This window comes from Mauremys mutica, chromosome 22 (genome assembly GCF_020497125.1).
Source record: "Mauremys mutica isolate MM-2020 ecotype Southern chromosome 22, ASM2049712v1, whole genome shotgun sequence".
NCBI classification, from domain to species: domain Eukaryota; kingdom Metazoa; phylum Chordata; order Testudines; family Geoemydidae; genus Mauremys; species Mauremys mutica.
The window spans coordinates 22,068,201-22,082,255 of NC_059093.1; the positions used below are offsets into that span (position 1 = coordinate 22,068,201).

Consider the following 14,055-nt stretch of genomic DNA (forward strand, 5'->3'; position numbering starts at 1 on the left):
ACACCATGACACGTACTGATCCCACAGACCTTAGATAGATCAAAGCGTTTCAGCCCTCAGGAAGGAGGCTAAACTGGGTGCCAGAGGCAGCGAACAAGGGGCCCCCAAGGCAATGGCAGGGAGCTGACGAGGTGAAATATGCCCAGATGATCCCAGCAGGCGACCCACCCCCATGCTGCAGAGGTGGGAGTCCCTGTTCCTCCTGCCCTTAACAATCTCTGGTGGTAAGTGGGTCCCCCCAGTTCCCCAGATAAGAATCCTCCATGTGGTTTCCCTGGCTTCACCTCCAGATAAGAACATTGTGTGGAGGGAGTGGGAGGAAGGTTGTCTGGCAGATCTGTAAAGGGGGACTGTGTCTCCCTGTCTGGCCCAGGCTCCTGGGAGGAAGTGATCTCAGTGTGTCTGGCTGTCTCCATTCCTCCCACCCATAAGAATCCCTGGTGTGTGGGTGCACCCTAGACCATTAAGGATCTCTGGTGGGTTGGTGTCTCTCTCCCCTAGTCAGGATCTCTGGGGCGTGCCTGTATAAAAAGAGACTTTGACTCACCCAGGCTGGGCTGCCATCATAGAACAGACCAGGTCCTTCTGTGGAGGGTTTGCGTTCCTCCAAGGCCGTGATCTCAGTGTGTGTGGGTGTCTCTGTCCCTTCAACCCTTAACAATCCCTGGTGCGTGGGTGCTCTGGGCCCCGTTACAATCCCCTCTGTCTTACCCCCCATGAGGGATCCGGTGGATGTGGGTGTTCTCCACGCTACTGGGGGTGTCTGGTGCCCCTGTCCCTCCTGGTTAATAGTGGAGTGTGTGGGTGTCCCCCAGCTCGTTAAGGATCCGTGTTGTGTGGATGCCCCCGTTCTTCACATTAAGAATGGTGCAATGGAGCATATGGGGGTGTCCCCCACCCCATGAACTAGCTCCCGTGTGTGGTTCCCCTGCCCCCATCCAGGCTCTGTGGTGTGTGGGTGTCGCTGTTCTCCTTTTCAAGATCCGTGTGGCAGGGGGGCGTCCCTCCCCCCAAGTCAGAATCCCCAGCGTGTGGGTGCTCCCATCCCCCCATCCAGGCTCTGCAGAGGGTGTGTGTATAAAAAGAGATCGTGTCTCACTGTCTTGCCCAGGCTACGCTGCAGGGGCTATTCACAGGTGCGATCCCACTACTGATCGGCACGGTAGTTTTGACCTGCTCCGTTTCCGACCTTGGCCGGTTCTCCCCTCCTTAGGCAACCTGGGGACCCCAAGCTTCCCCGGGATCCCCATATTCATGCTGAACTGAGTGCGGACACCCGATTGGCAGAACCCCCTGACCAGGCCAGAGAGAGCAGCAGGTTTCCCCTATTGTTTCCCGCTCTTGTTTTCTTGACTAGTTTCTCCTCTGCACCAACTTGCTCTTTTCTTATGTGAGCCTGGCTAGCTCAGTTGGCAGCCTATCAGTCTTTTAATCTGAGGGTCCAGGGTTAAAGTCCCTGTTTAGGTGATAAACTACTCACTAAGATCTTAAGGTGTATTGCTGGAGTTCTTTTTGATGTTACTTTTTCTCTGCAGGATTTTCCCTTTCTTCAGAAGGGCCTTTTTGTGTGTGGGTTTGAAGGGGCAACTTCCTGACAGCCGCTGTGTCCTTGCAGCCTGGAGGAATAAAGGCCTCTGGGCATATAGCATGTTCCTCCCCTGCACACACAAACACACAGAATGTCCCTAAGGAATTAGAATCACCTGCTGCCTTCCCCTTTCCTGCTGGATCCCCAAACGAGGATGCTCTTCAGCCTAAATCCATGTCCCCTCTTTTCCCAGTGCCCCTCAGTCCCAACCCTCAGTCCCTCCTATGCTCACTGCTCCTCACTCCCAACCCACAGGCCCCCCTCCTCACGCTGCTCCTCAATCCCAACCAACAGCTCCCTCCTTCCCTCCAGCAGCAGGTGCTTCAGGCTCCCTCAGGAAGATTTTCTTGCAAGGTTTCGTGTATGAGTCTGCATGTGGATTTTACAGTATGTTGGAAATAGGTTGGGTTGCTTGCCGAAATGATCACTTTTGGCTGGTGTTGGATTCCCAGTCTCCATGTTATAGGGGCAGGAGAAATAAAGGGTTGTTATCCTTGTTGTGTGAATCGAGGGCAGCACAACTGTGCTTGGCAGACCCCGATTGAGGGACTCACCCTCAATTCAATAGCACTTGCTAGGCAGGGGACATACGGTGCCTTCTTATTTTCCCCCTTTTCCACCCAGGATGGCAAGTGAACTCTACAGAGGCACCTCTAGGCTTGCACTGACTAAGGACAACAGCTGTGAGTGGGGTGCAGAGAGGGGATGGCTCATGTTAAAGGACTTTTGGTTGCTGGACTTACGAACCGTAGGGAGAGGGACACTGCCCAGCTTATCTGGGGGTGGGTCTTTCCCTCCTGGTTTATGTTTATGTGTTGGGGCTGCTGACATAACTTCTGCTAATGCTGGGCTTACATTGCAGTGTAGACATATCCTGAGAGGGCATCTATACTGTGACAAAATCCCGCTGGCCTGGATGGTCTGATTTGGGCTCCTGGGGCTCAGGTTGTGGAGCTAAAAACTACAGCGTAGACATCTGGGCTCAAACTGGAGCCCAGGCTTGGAGACCCTCACCCCTCGTGGGGTCTCGGAGGCTGGGCTGAAGCCCAAGTGTCTACGCTTGGGATTTATAACCCTGCAGCACAAGCCTCACAAGCCTGAATCAACTGACCCAGGGTTTGAGAATAGTGACTTGGGTGTGTTAATGGCAGTGTAGACATAATGCTAGGCTATGTCCACACTGCAATGAAACACCCAGCGCTGTCCCGTGCTAGTGCAGGCTCCCAGGCTAGGGCCGTGGGGTGGTAAATTTGCAGTGTAGACATCTCGGCTCAGGCTCAATACTGGGCTCTGGGAGCCCTCAAGGTTGGGAGGAAGTTTAGCAAGCAAAAAAGGTAAAATGGCAGTGGAGTATTACCCTGGACTCAACGGCATTTCTCCATTGGTCTGTCTTCTTTGGGGCAGGGACAATAACACGTCCTGCTGCTTTCGTTATTTCAAAGGGCGGTTTAGGATTTTCATTCTCATACACGGTGCACAAAGCAGGACTCAACCCTCGGTGTAAACTAAATGAGCTGCCCACAGGTTCTGGCAGCCACAATGAGCCATTCAGTGTGAGAGCCCAGATCTGCCCCTGTCCCAGAGGGAGACAGGGGTCATCAGTGAGGGGACTGGACCACTGACCTATCAGCCCCTAACACCCAAACGTGCCTGTGAGTATAATTTAAACAACTATAGTAGGCTGGACCAAAGAGCTCTGTGTTTTGTCCTCCCACAGTAGCCAATACCAGGTTGCCCAAGAGTTAATCAACAAGGCACCACTGGGAATTGAACCCAGGATCTCCTGTTTACAAGACAGGTGCTTTAGCCAGCTAAGCCATGGTGCCTGCATGTGGTAAAAAGACACTATCTGCCCACACATGACTTTCTGCCATCCCCACTGGGGCCTGAAAAGCTTTGCTTGTGTTTGGATTCTGCAAAGCAGAGGAGCAGGTGAGGTTTTCCTTGCAAGCTGTGTGTGTGTTTGTGTGTGTGAATCTTTGGCCAGGTCTGCACTACAAGGTTACTTCAGCGTCATTATATTGCTCAGATGTGAGAAAAACACACAACGCTCCCTCGGTCAGCAGTTTTTGGCTGGTGCACACACTGCAATACCACGTCTGGCGACAACATTGCCCTGTTTTGGTGACAAAATAAAACCATCTCAACGAGAGGCCTAGTGCTTTTTGCAGCAAACTTAAAGTGACAAATGTCAGTGTAAATGCTGCTGGTCATTATATCACCATAACTGGCCTCCACCAGTATCCCACCATGCCTGCCGTGAACTCACCTGCTCTGCATTCCTGCTACAGAGGCTGGGTCCCTCCCCTTTCATAGCTCCAGAAAGTTCTGACAGCTGAGCCACTATCTATACCGGGATTAGCTTGATAGAACTGCATTGCCAGACTAAGTAATGTAATTACACCAACCTAATTTTGTAGTGTAGACCTGTCCAAAGAATCACACACACACCCTGGGAGCAAAACTTCATCTGCTCCATAGAATACAAACACGAACAACACTTGTCAGGGCCCAGTGGGGATTGGCAGAGAGTCAGGTGTGGGCCATCTTTATCCCAGGAGAGATGGACTCTAAGGGTACGTCTCCATTGCAATGTAAGCCCAGGTGTGGCATGCTGTGCTCAGAGCAGCACCTGGAAGCCCCATATTCACCACTCTCATATAATGATGACATGGTTTGTTCAAAGTCTGCCTTGTGACGTATCATTTCAAAAGTCTTGATCTGTTGAAAATTAATATCGTGTTGGATTGTGTGTGCTTGCATTGGTTGGGAAGTTATGAAGTTTTGCTCTGTGTGTGTTAATGAAATATGTTATGAGGTTGAGAAATGCCCCCCACCAGCCTTTCAGGTGTGACAAGGGAGGAGCCAGACTCGCTGCTGGCCCATTGAAGGGATCCACACTCCCAAGGACTATCCCAGGAACCATGTACAATGCAGGCTTCTCCGAGATAGCACAGCGACAATGGACACTGCTTGACTCACATGGTAGCAAAGGAGCTTCCTAGCAAGTTGGAAGAAACTATGAAAGAGGGGAAGAGACATCATGACTTGGTCTCTCTCCCCCACAACTCAGCAGGTGGAAACACACCTGGAGGACAAAGACTGAACTGAACTGATTCAGAAATCAGAAGAGAATAATAACAATAATACTTGCAAACCAAAGTCCCCAAACAGACTAGTATTGTTTTTCGGCAGAAAATTTTCAGTTTGGGGAATTTTGTTTTCTCAGTCAGACTTTTCCAAGGGAAGCAGGGAGAAAATGTTTGAGTTGCCTCCTTCAGAACAGCTTGGCCTAGACACTAGCTCTGGTTCACTGCTCTGGCCTTGCTCGGGTTGAGGGTATTTTAATAATTTGGGCAGGTCCCAGGGTGTTTGGGGGAGATGTTGAGGATGTTCCCTTTTGAGATAAAAAGTAAGAAATACAGCACTAGAGAATTTCTTTTTTTAAGAAATCTGCGATTTAGACATTTTATTTAAAGCAAGGGAGGTTGGAGTTTCTGAGAAGGTTTTTGTTTGCAAGAAGCAACATTGTTTGATCTGTCATTGTACCAAAGGGGGAGATGGTTGTCTACAAAGGAGGGGTGAAAACTAAATGCATCCGATGAGGATAGGATTCAAACCCATGCATGCAGAACACAATGGATTAGCAGTCCATCATCTTAACCACTCAGCCACCTCATCTGAGTTGCTAGAAAAGGGACAGGAGGAGAAATCTAAGGCCAGCAGAGATAGGGACAATAAGGAGTTTTTAAATACTAAGTGGAAGCAGGGGCTGAATGAGCTCCCCCCTCACATCTAGTGAGGAACTGGGGGAAAGACTTCAGGAACAGACCGTTTTTCCATAGACACCTACTCTGCCTAGCTATGCAGCATGATGGGGCCGCTTTCCCAAAATGACCAGTTTTGGCTGGTGGCGGGTTACAAATCACTTTAGGATTGAGTGGAATGAAAGGTTATTATCCTTCCTGCATGAGTGAAGGGCAGCAGAACATACCTAGTCCGTCCTGATGGAGGGGTGGGTGGGTGAGGAATAGCTTTTATTGGACTTCGTAGAAGTGATTGAGAACATCACCCTAAACCAGGGGTCCCCAAACATTTCACACTGTGCCCTCTTAGCCATTGCTGTGGCCCCTCGGAAGCTGCAGTCAAGAACCGAGGCTGGGAGTGGGGCTGTTGCTTGCTGGGAAGAGGGGTGCAGATAGGGGTAAGGGGGTCGAGGCCGAGCTGGGAGTCAGAGCCCCAGGCTGAGGGTGGGGTTGGGGAAGAGCTGGGGCAGAGTGGGGCTGAGTTCTGCTCCCTCCATGGGGGCTGGCTGAGGCCCTGAGGTGCCCCCATGAATGTTCCTCTGTGTCCCCCTAGGAGTCATGCCCTACATTTTGGTAACCACTGAACCCTACTCGCTAATCAGTGGCTAGTGATGCCAAAGCCCAGGGAAAGGGAGAACAAGCACGGGGCCCCCAGCACTGGAGCCATGTGAAGGGGCTGCAGGAGAGGGGCAATGGCTGGTGGCCCAGGGAGTTAAGGGCAAAGGGGGCACAGGAGGGGGCAGGAGTTAGGGGTGAAGGAGGTGCAAGGGCTGGGAGTGCAGGAGCTAGCAGTAAAGGGGGAGTGGGGATCATCCAGGGGCAACGGGGAAGTGCCAAAGTACAAGCTTTGCCCAGGGCACCATTTTCCCTAATGCTGGTCTGAGCAAACAACTGGAAATGACCCTTCAGTGAGACCAGAACCATCGTGTAGAAAAGCCCCTTTGTTATGTGGTGGTGGCTGAGGGCTTAGGGAGATGGGTTAGAAAGCAACGGGCGTCTTTCTGTGGAGGTTTGATTCTTGCCTGTTAGGCAAGGCTCGTGTGTGGTGTCTCCATGGCTGTACTTTCCGTCTCTGATCTGCCACAGGGAGCCAAGTCTAGACATATTCAGAGGCTCTATGCCAGGGTTTCTCAAACTTCCTTTCACTGTAACCCCCTTCTGCCAAAAAAACTTACTACATGGCCATGGAAAGAGGGACCAGACCCCTCCACACTGAGCAGAGGCAGGGGAGATAAAGCCTGAGCCCTGCCCCAGTTAGGGGAGGGCAAAACCAGAGCTTGAGGGATTCAGCCCTGGGTGGTGGGGCTCAGACTTTTGGCTTCAGCCCCAGGCCCCAACAAGTCTAATGCCAGCCCTGGCAACCCCATTAAATCAGAGTCACATCCCACTTTGGGGTCCTGACCCACAGCTTGAGAACCACTGCTCTGTGCTGAGGGGAGAGAGTTTTCCTGTGGGTGTAGTTAAGCCACTTTGCAAGAGGTGGCAGCTATGTCAGTGGGAGAAGCTATATCGGTGGGTGCGCAAGCTGTGGTGTTTACCACATTTAAGAAGTTTAATCAAACCCCATTTTTAAAACCACCTGTGGTCTGGGAATGGCAAAGGAGCTCGATGAAGCAGGGTTTGTCCTTCAAAGTCTTGGAAATCACGATTCCCTATTCAGGTCATTGTGGGGGTATAGCTCAGTGGTAGAGTGCTTGATTGCAGCTCAAGTGATCTTCAAGTGGTCAGATTAGATGCTCTAATGGTCTCTTCTGGCCATAAAGTTGACTAATTTCTGAAAAACTGAGTGTAGCATTGGGAGCAGCGTCCGATGTTTTCCTGTCTAGCCAGCTTGCTGCCTAGAACGAACGCTCCTTGAGTGGGGTGATCTACAGGGAGTAGCTCAAACCTCCAAAGTGCCTGGGCAGGGGCAGGACATTAGCACAGCAAGGGAGGGGTGTGGCAGTGACATCACAAAGGCCTTTTGCAGGACCTCAGACTATTGGTCAAAGGTGGTGGGGAGGTGGTGACCTCACAGAGAGATGCTGACATCAGCCAGGCAGGACAGGGGTGAGGGGCCAGGGAAACCTCAGAGACCCCTGTGGCTTTGCTTCAGCAAGTCTCCTTCTCCAGGTCTCTCTTTGAGGACTGAGAGAGTATTCGGGTTCACGTACGTGAGCGCCAGGAGGAACCTCTTTTGAGTTTTCTCCTTCCCTTTTCCTGATTTTACTAGAAAACAACCATCCCTGTTTAGAAGGTAAGAGCCTCCTCAAGGTTTGAAACCTGTTCAGTCTGGTCCATCTGGTGACAGTTGAATTCTAGGCATGGAAAACACTAGCTTAAGAGGCAGACTTTTATTCCGCTCCTGGGATTTTGTCCCTTAGAACCACTGGGGTCATTAGGGTTTGTCCTTTTTGTTTCACCTTTTCCTCCATCCATCCCTTCCTCCTTTCTCTTTGTCTCTTGCTTCTTTTGTCCTTTCACCTGTTCTCCTCCCAACACCAGGAGGGGTGTGTGTGTGTGTGTGTGTGTGTGTTGCAGGGGAGTGCTCTGCAGCTCCCACTGTGGGAGGTCCACGCAAAATGTGGGGCTGAAATAGTGCTCGGGCAGTGATCCCCATCAGTGACCTGGGCCATCCTTTGGGCTCTCTGGTGAGAACCCTCAGCCTCCCGTCCTCTGTCTCTACCCTGATTGGCTGAGCAGGGGGTTATTGACAGGGAGGAGACTCGGGTCCTTGTTGTTCTCTTTTAAGCCCAAGGAAATAAGTCATAACCTGTTATATGTTTGACAAATTTTGCTGCTTCTCTGCATTAATGGTCTCTGAGCAGTTCATGATTCTCTCTAACATTGCAGTTCTCCTCAAATACTTGCTGAATAATTACTGTGCACTGTTGTTGGTCTGGAGCTCATCTGAGAGCACTTTAATCAGGTCATTCCATGTGTGAAATTCAAGGTCTGATGGTTAGTTTGAAAATCAGGGCTCTTGGGTCCTATTCCCAACTCTGCCACTGGCTGGCTGTGTGACCTAAGACAAGTCAATTCTCCTTTCTCAGGCTTAACTCCATGGGAGCTCTGGGGCTGCAGAACCAACAGAGAAAAAATAGGTGCTCAGCGCCCACTGGCAGCCAGCTCCCCCCCCCACCCCCACTACAGGCCTTGCTGACAAGCTCCTCCTCTTCCCCTTCAGCCCCTCCCACCTGCCAGTGACCAGCTGTTCAGTGGGGTGCAGGAGGGGCTGGTGGGGGAGGGGGAGGAGCAGGGAGAGGAAGAGGTGGGGGAGGGAGAGGAATGGGGCAGGAAGGTGCAGGCCGGGAAGAGATGGGACAGGGGTGGGGGCTTGGGGGAAGGGGTGGAGTGGGGGCAGGGCCTGGGGAGGAAAGGGGGGATTCGTCCCAGACGCCGGATCGCTCTAGGGCCGGCCCTGAAGGGAAGCACCGACTCTCACAGTGACAATACAACTGACCAGCCTTGCGGGGGAGGCTGAGGAGATCTGCACTCACCAGGTCTCTTCTCTCCCCCACGGTGAGCCAGACACTGCTCTCCCCTGGCTCTCACTCTAGCAGCTGGATGCCAAGGAGCCATTTCCCCACAGGAAGTGCATTGAGTGCCCCTGTGGTGCTGGGGGGCTGGCGCTGCTGCTGCCTGTGGGGCTGGCACGGGGGCCGATGTCTGCACAGACTCTCAGCTGCCAGGCTGGAGGGGGCACTTGGGACCTTACCAGACTGGCTCAGTGAAGACGGGGGGTTGACAGAGCAATACAGACGCTCTCCAGAGCACGGAGCAGCAGCCGCCCATGCAGCCAGGCAATGAGCATTTCCCACAGCCTGGAGCCGAGGGGGAGGCGGCAGCTGCTGTTCCAGCTCCTCGGGGACAGGCCCTGTCAGCCAACAGCCACTTCTTACTCACCACAGCTAAGGGCGCCGGGTTCCTCCGGTGGGGGTGTGGAGCAGCCGTTCGTTTTCCTGTTCTTTTTGTGTGCAACTGCTGACAAAAACATCCCAGACAGAGAAGCAACAGGCCAAAATACTACCATGTATCTGCCAAAGTATTTCAGCTGGGAGAGTGTTAGACTGAAGATCTAGAAGTCCTTGGCTCAATCCCAGGCTTTGGCAGGCCCTTTCATCTCTCTTTGTGCAGGGGTGGCTTGTTTTCTGGGAGCACAGCAGTGTCTGCACCCAAGGTGAGTCCCTGAGCTTGGGCTCTGCAGTAGGAAAACATAGAATGGGCTTCTGCCCCTAGTTGGCCCACCTGACGTTTAACAAGGAGAGATGGGAGCTGTCTTTCCCAACATGGCAGGGAGAGAGCGAGGCAGGGTGACTCTCAGGAATGGTGCCAGAGGGCTGCTGGGCAGTGACAGACAGGGATTGGGGATGGAAGCTCCTCTACGCAGCTGAGCAAGGGCAGTACCAGGGAAGGGGCATCTGTAAAAGTGACCCAGCAACACCTCTCCTCCTCTGGGCACCTAGAGCAGAGGCGGCTGAGAAGGGAAGGCTTAAAAGCCACAGAGCAACTGAGGTCAGGGCTAGAGGAGGGCAGGACCATGCCTATGTGTGGCCTTCAGACAGGCACAAAAACTCCCAGCCAGGCTGCTCCCTGCCATGCCAAACACCCACTTTCTTTGGCAAGTCAGGAAGGGCAAAGCCTAGACTGGAAGCACCTGGGGCTCATGTCCCAGCCTTTGTGACGCCCACCCCCCAAATCCTTCCCAGGGCTCTAGCTGAAGCCAGAGCATTGGCTGGAGCGGCCAAGAAGAGGTTCCAGTCCTGCAAGGAGCAGGACGTTCAGCACAACGGTAAAATTGCAGAAACACAACCACCAAAGGACTTAAACCCTCAATCTTCTGATCCACACTCAGACGCCTTATCCATTAGGCCACATGGTAACATGAGAAAAAACCCTCCAAGCCCTTCTTTGGAAAAGGGGGACATTGTGTTTCTCAGGTCATCTGCTGAGGGGGGCCGAGACTCTCTGGGCACAAGAAGTCGAGTTCCCAGTGACACGTGAGTCTTAATTCTATGGGTCTAGGTGAAGGGTTTTGACAGGGAGGCTCAGGCCTGGGGGATTGGGGTGCAGCGGACGGACCGGCTGTCTAGGTGTGGAGATGTAGTCGCACTGAGGCACAGGAGGGGGGAGGAGGAGGAGGAATCCTGCTGACAGGCAGTGGCTGTGCAGAAAAAGAGGAGGGGTTCCTGGGACTTTTTTTGCCTCTCTTTTGCCTGCCTGCTCGCTCTTGTGCTGAACGGTGAAGATGGTCTCAACAAGCCCAGGTAGCTCAGCTGGTAGCACATCAGGCTCTTAATCTGAGGGTCCAGGGTTTAAGCCCCTTTCTGGACACTCAGCTTTTAAGTTGCCTTGTGTGTCAGGAGCCAAATGATTCCTGGTGCTGTTCACAGTCACATGCGGATTCCCAGAAGCTGTGGCCATTTCCTGGAAAGGTTCCTTTCCTTAGGCATCAGGAGAGAGGCCACATCCACAGGAGCAGGCCTAGAACAGGCAGTCTCTGGCCGGCAGGAAGTGCTGTGGGGCCAGGTGCTGAGAAAGCCCAGAAGTGGAGCAGCAGAGATGAGGGGAAGAGAGACAGAGAAGCAATGAGGACAAAGAACAAGTTTACAGGGGGTTCAGGTCTGGCTATTGTGGGGAACTTCTCTGGTTTATACATGACCCTGGTGCAATTGGCCAGAGAAAGGATCTGAGTCCCCACCCCCTTACCCAGAGGCTGCCTGACCCCAAGGATGCTCTTTCTACTCAGGTGTGTGGTAGAGACCTCGTAACGCCAACAAGGCTGGGCCCAGGAATCCTGGGGGGGTTTGATGACCCCCAATCTTGTCATGCTCACTTGAACAGGGCTACAGTGTCCCCACTCTGGGCACTTCCCTGAGCCACTCCTCATTGCATGTGCTTCAAGCAAACACCATTTATTACCCAGCAATCAATGTAAAACACAAGGAAAGATGGGAAAGGAAAACACGTCACCCTGTTCTGTGGTGCAGGGACATCACAACCAGCGTCTCTGGAGGGTCAGGGCAGGTCACAGTCTCTCCCTCACATGTCCCAGGCCTCCTTCCCAGGCCCTGGCTGTGCTGCAGGGACACCACGCCCTGGACACTTGCTTTGGCAGTGGCCACATGCTCTAGGTAACAGGCCCCTTGTCCCCAGTGTCAGCCCCCATGTAGAGGATACAATCCCCCCGACCCCTGAAGGTCTGGCCTGCAAGATCTCTTGACGGGTGGCATCTCCTTGCACTGGGCCTTCTGCCCAGGGTCCCCCTCGCTCTCCCACGCTGCTCACTGCACCCACCTCCAGCCCCAGTGCTGCTGCGGCTCTGCCTCCAGCTCCCTGGGCTGCTCCTCTGGCTCCGCTTGCTGCAGCTCTTCTCCCAGCACAGATCTGCTCCCTGGGCAGCTTCTACGGCTCGTGCTGCTGCGGCTCAGCTCCCAGCACAGATCAGCTCTGGTTCTCCCTGGCTGGTGCAGCTCTGCTCCCCGGCTCTTCTCGGGCTCCTGCTCTCTCCTTAGCTCTGCCCCACTCTGGCCCAGGCAGTTCCAGCTCCCACGGAGGATGGGACCCCCTGGCCTGGTGACTCCCTCATTACACTGCCTGGCCTGTCAGTCCGGCTAACTTGGAGCTTTGGCCTCTCCCCATTGCCCCTGGGGACTGTCAGTCTCAGGGTCCTGATTTCCCATTGGCCCTTCCCCCTTCTACTGGGACTGGGAAGTAGCCAACCAAAAACCCCACTAAGTTTTAAGGGGCCAACAGTCCCTTACATGAGCCAGCCCCGTGAGGGTCACTGATGTGCAGAGAAGGCAGCATGAGCTGGTCCCATGGTGTAACGGGCAGCACTCAGGACTCTGAATCCTGCATTCTGAGTTCAAATCTCAGTGGGACCTTGTGTTGGCTTGTGGTAAAGCCCTGGAGCTCCCAGTGCTCAACTTCCCTGTCTCCAGCTGTGCAAGAGCAAATCTTTTCCCTCCGGCTGGGTGACTCACACCTCCTAGAGCCAGGTCTCTGGCTGGGATGGCCACAATGGGTTGGAGCTCTAGAACTTGCTACCCTGATGGTTGGGATTCTTGCTGCTTCACCTGATGCCCATGAGTTTGGCCCTTGTGCTTCCTGCCACACTTTTCCTGGGGCCCACATGGCGCTTGAAGAAAGGAGGGCCAGGGCTGGGATTGATAGTCAGGGCTTGGCAGGAGGGAAGAAGATTCCCAGGCTGGAGCCCCACACACCTTTCCTCCTCCTCTGGCCACCTAGAGCAGAGGCAGCACAGCTCTGTCTGCTGGACACCTCGGCAGAGTAGGTGAGTTCATGTAAATACAGTCTGGTCCCAAAGCCTCCCCCAACCCTGGCTCGTCACTAGCTGTCAGGGGAGAGTCATTCACACCTTGCTTCCAAATCATCATTTGAAATTCTGAGGTTGGCCAACATTGCCGAAGCCAATGCAGCGACATTGTCAGCAAACACAACAGCTGGGTGAGGAAACCCGGCTTTGTCCAGACTTTTCAAACCTATTTTACTTTCTCAGGTACAAGTATTTTTCATACGTTGGAGCTGCTTTTAAAGTGTGTGTTAACGTTGCAATTTCCATTCAGATTTGCAGCCAGTGACAACATTGGCAGCGCTGCATGTAACTACCTGACCACTGGGGGGGGTGGGGGTTTGGGGAAATTCGGGGGAGGGGTGCACAGCCCCCTGGCTGGGGGGCATATCGGGAATGCCCAGTTTCACTGAATTGAGTCTCCTACTGCAGCACCTCAGTAGGTTACATCAGAGAGGAGCTGCAGTATCTAGCCAGTGGGATACCTGTGCCTTTAAGAGCCCAGCCCTGGGAAGCCCATGCTGAGAGGTGCTGCCTGTGGGAGGGGAAATAGAAAAGCCCCTCTGCTCCCCCGACCCTGTTTTTGCAAACACTGGAGTCTCAGCCCCCCGGGGTAACTGTTACCCCTCTGCCCCGGCCTGTGCCGGGGTTTAACCCTCTGACAGCGCCTTCCCCTGGGCTGAACTCCGGCTCCTTCCCCCCTCCCTGACTTTGCCCTTCAGCCCCTGTCAGGGAATGGGAAGATCTCCCCTCACAGCAGGTGCATCTGTCTCCCCCCTACAATTCCTCCCCAGCCCTACCCCGGCCCAGGCTAATCCCGGCCCAGCTACCAGGGTTAAATTTGGCCTGGATTCCCCAGCTGCTGGGGGAGGGGCGTGGGGCTGGGGAGCATGAGCCTCTACTCCCCCTTCCCCTGACACAGTTGCATGGGAACTGACCAAAGGTGCCTGCAGCACTGCTGCCTAGAGGAAACTGAGGCACCAGCCAGTGACAGACACATCATGGCTCTCCTTTGCCTCATCCTCTTTTCCATATACAACCTGGGGGGGGGGGTAAACTCAGGGCAGTTGTATAGTCAACCTGTGGAACTCCTTGCCAGAGGATGTTGTGAAGGCCAAAACTATAACAGGGTTCAAAAAAAGAACTAGATAAATTAACAGAGTACAGGTCCATCAAGAGCTATTAGCCAGGGTGGGCAGGGATGGTGCCTGTAGCCTCTGTTTGCCAGAAGCTGGGAATGGGCGGCAGAGGATGACTGGATCACTTGATGATTCCCTGCTCTGTTCATTCCCTCTGGGGCACCTGGCACTGGCTGCTCTCAGAAGACAGGAGGATACTGCGCTAGATGGACTTTGCATCTGAACCAG

General features: G+C 53.5%; 2 non-coding genes across 2 annotated transcripts; one reads left to right on the forward strand and one right to left on the reverse strand.

Annotated features, from left to right (window-relative positions):
* Positions 1-3,340: 3,340 nt before the first annotated feature.
* TRNAT-UGU lies at positions 3,341-3,414 on the reverse strand. Its single transcript has one exon. It is a non-coding gene; the product is annotated as a tRNA-Thr (tRNA).
* An 8,774-nt stretch (positions 3,415-12,188) lies between these two features.
* TRNAQ-CUG lies at positions 12,189-12,260 on the forward strand. The gene has a single exon. It is a non-coding gene; the product is annotated as a tRNA-Gln (tRNA).
* Positions 12,261-14,055: the final 1,795 nt, after the last annotated feature.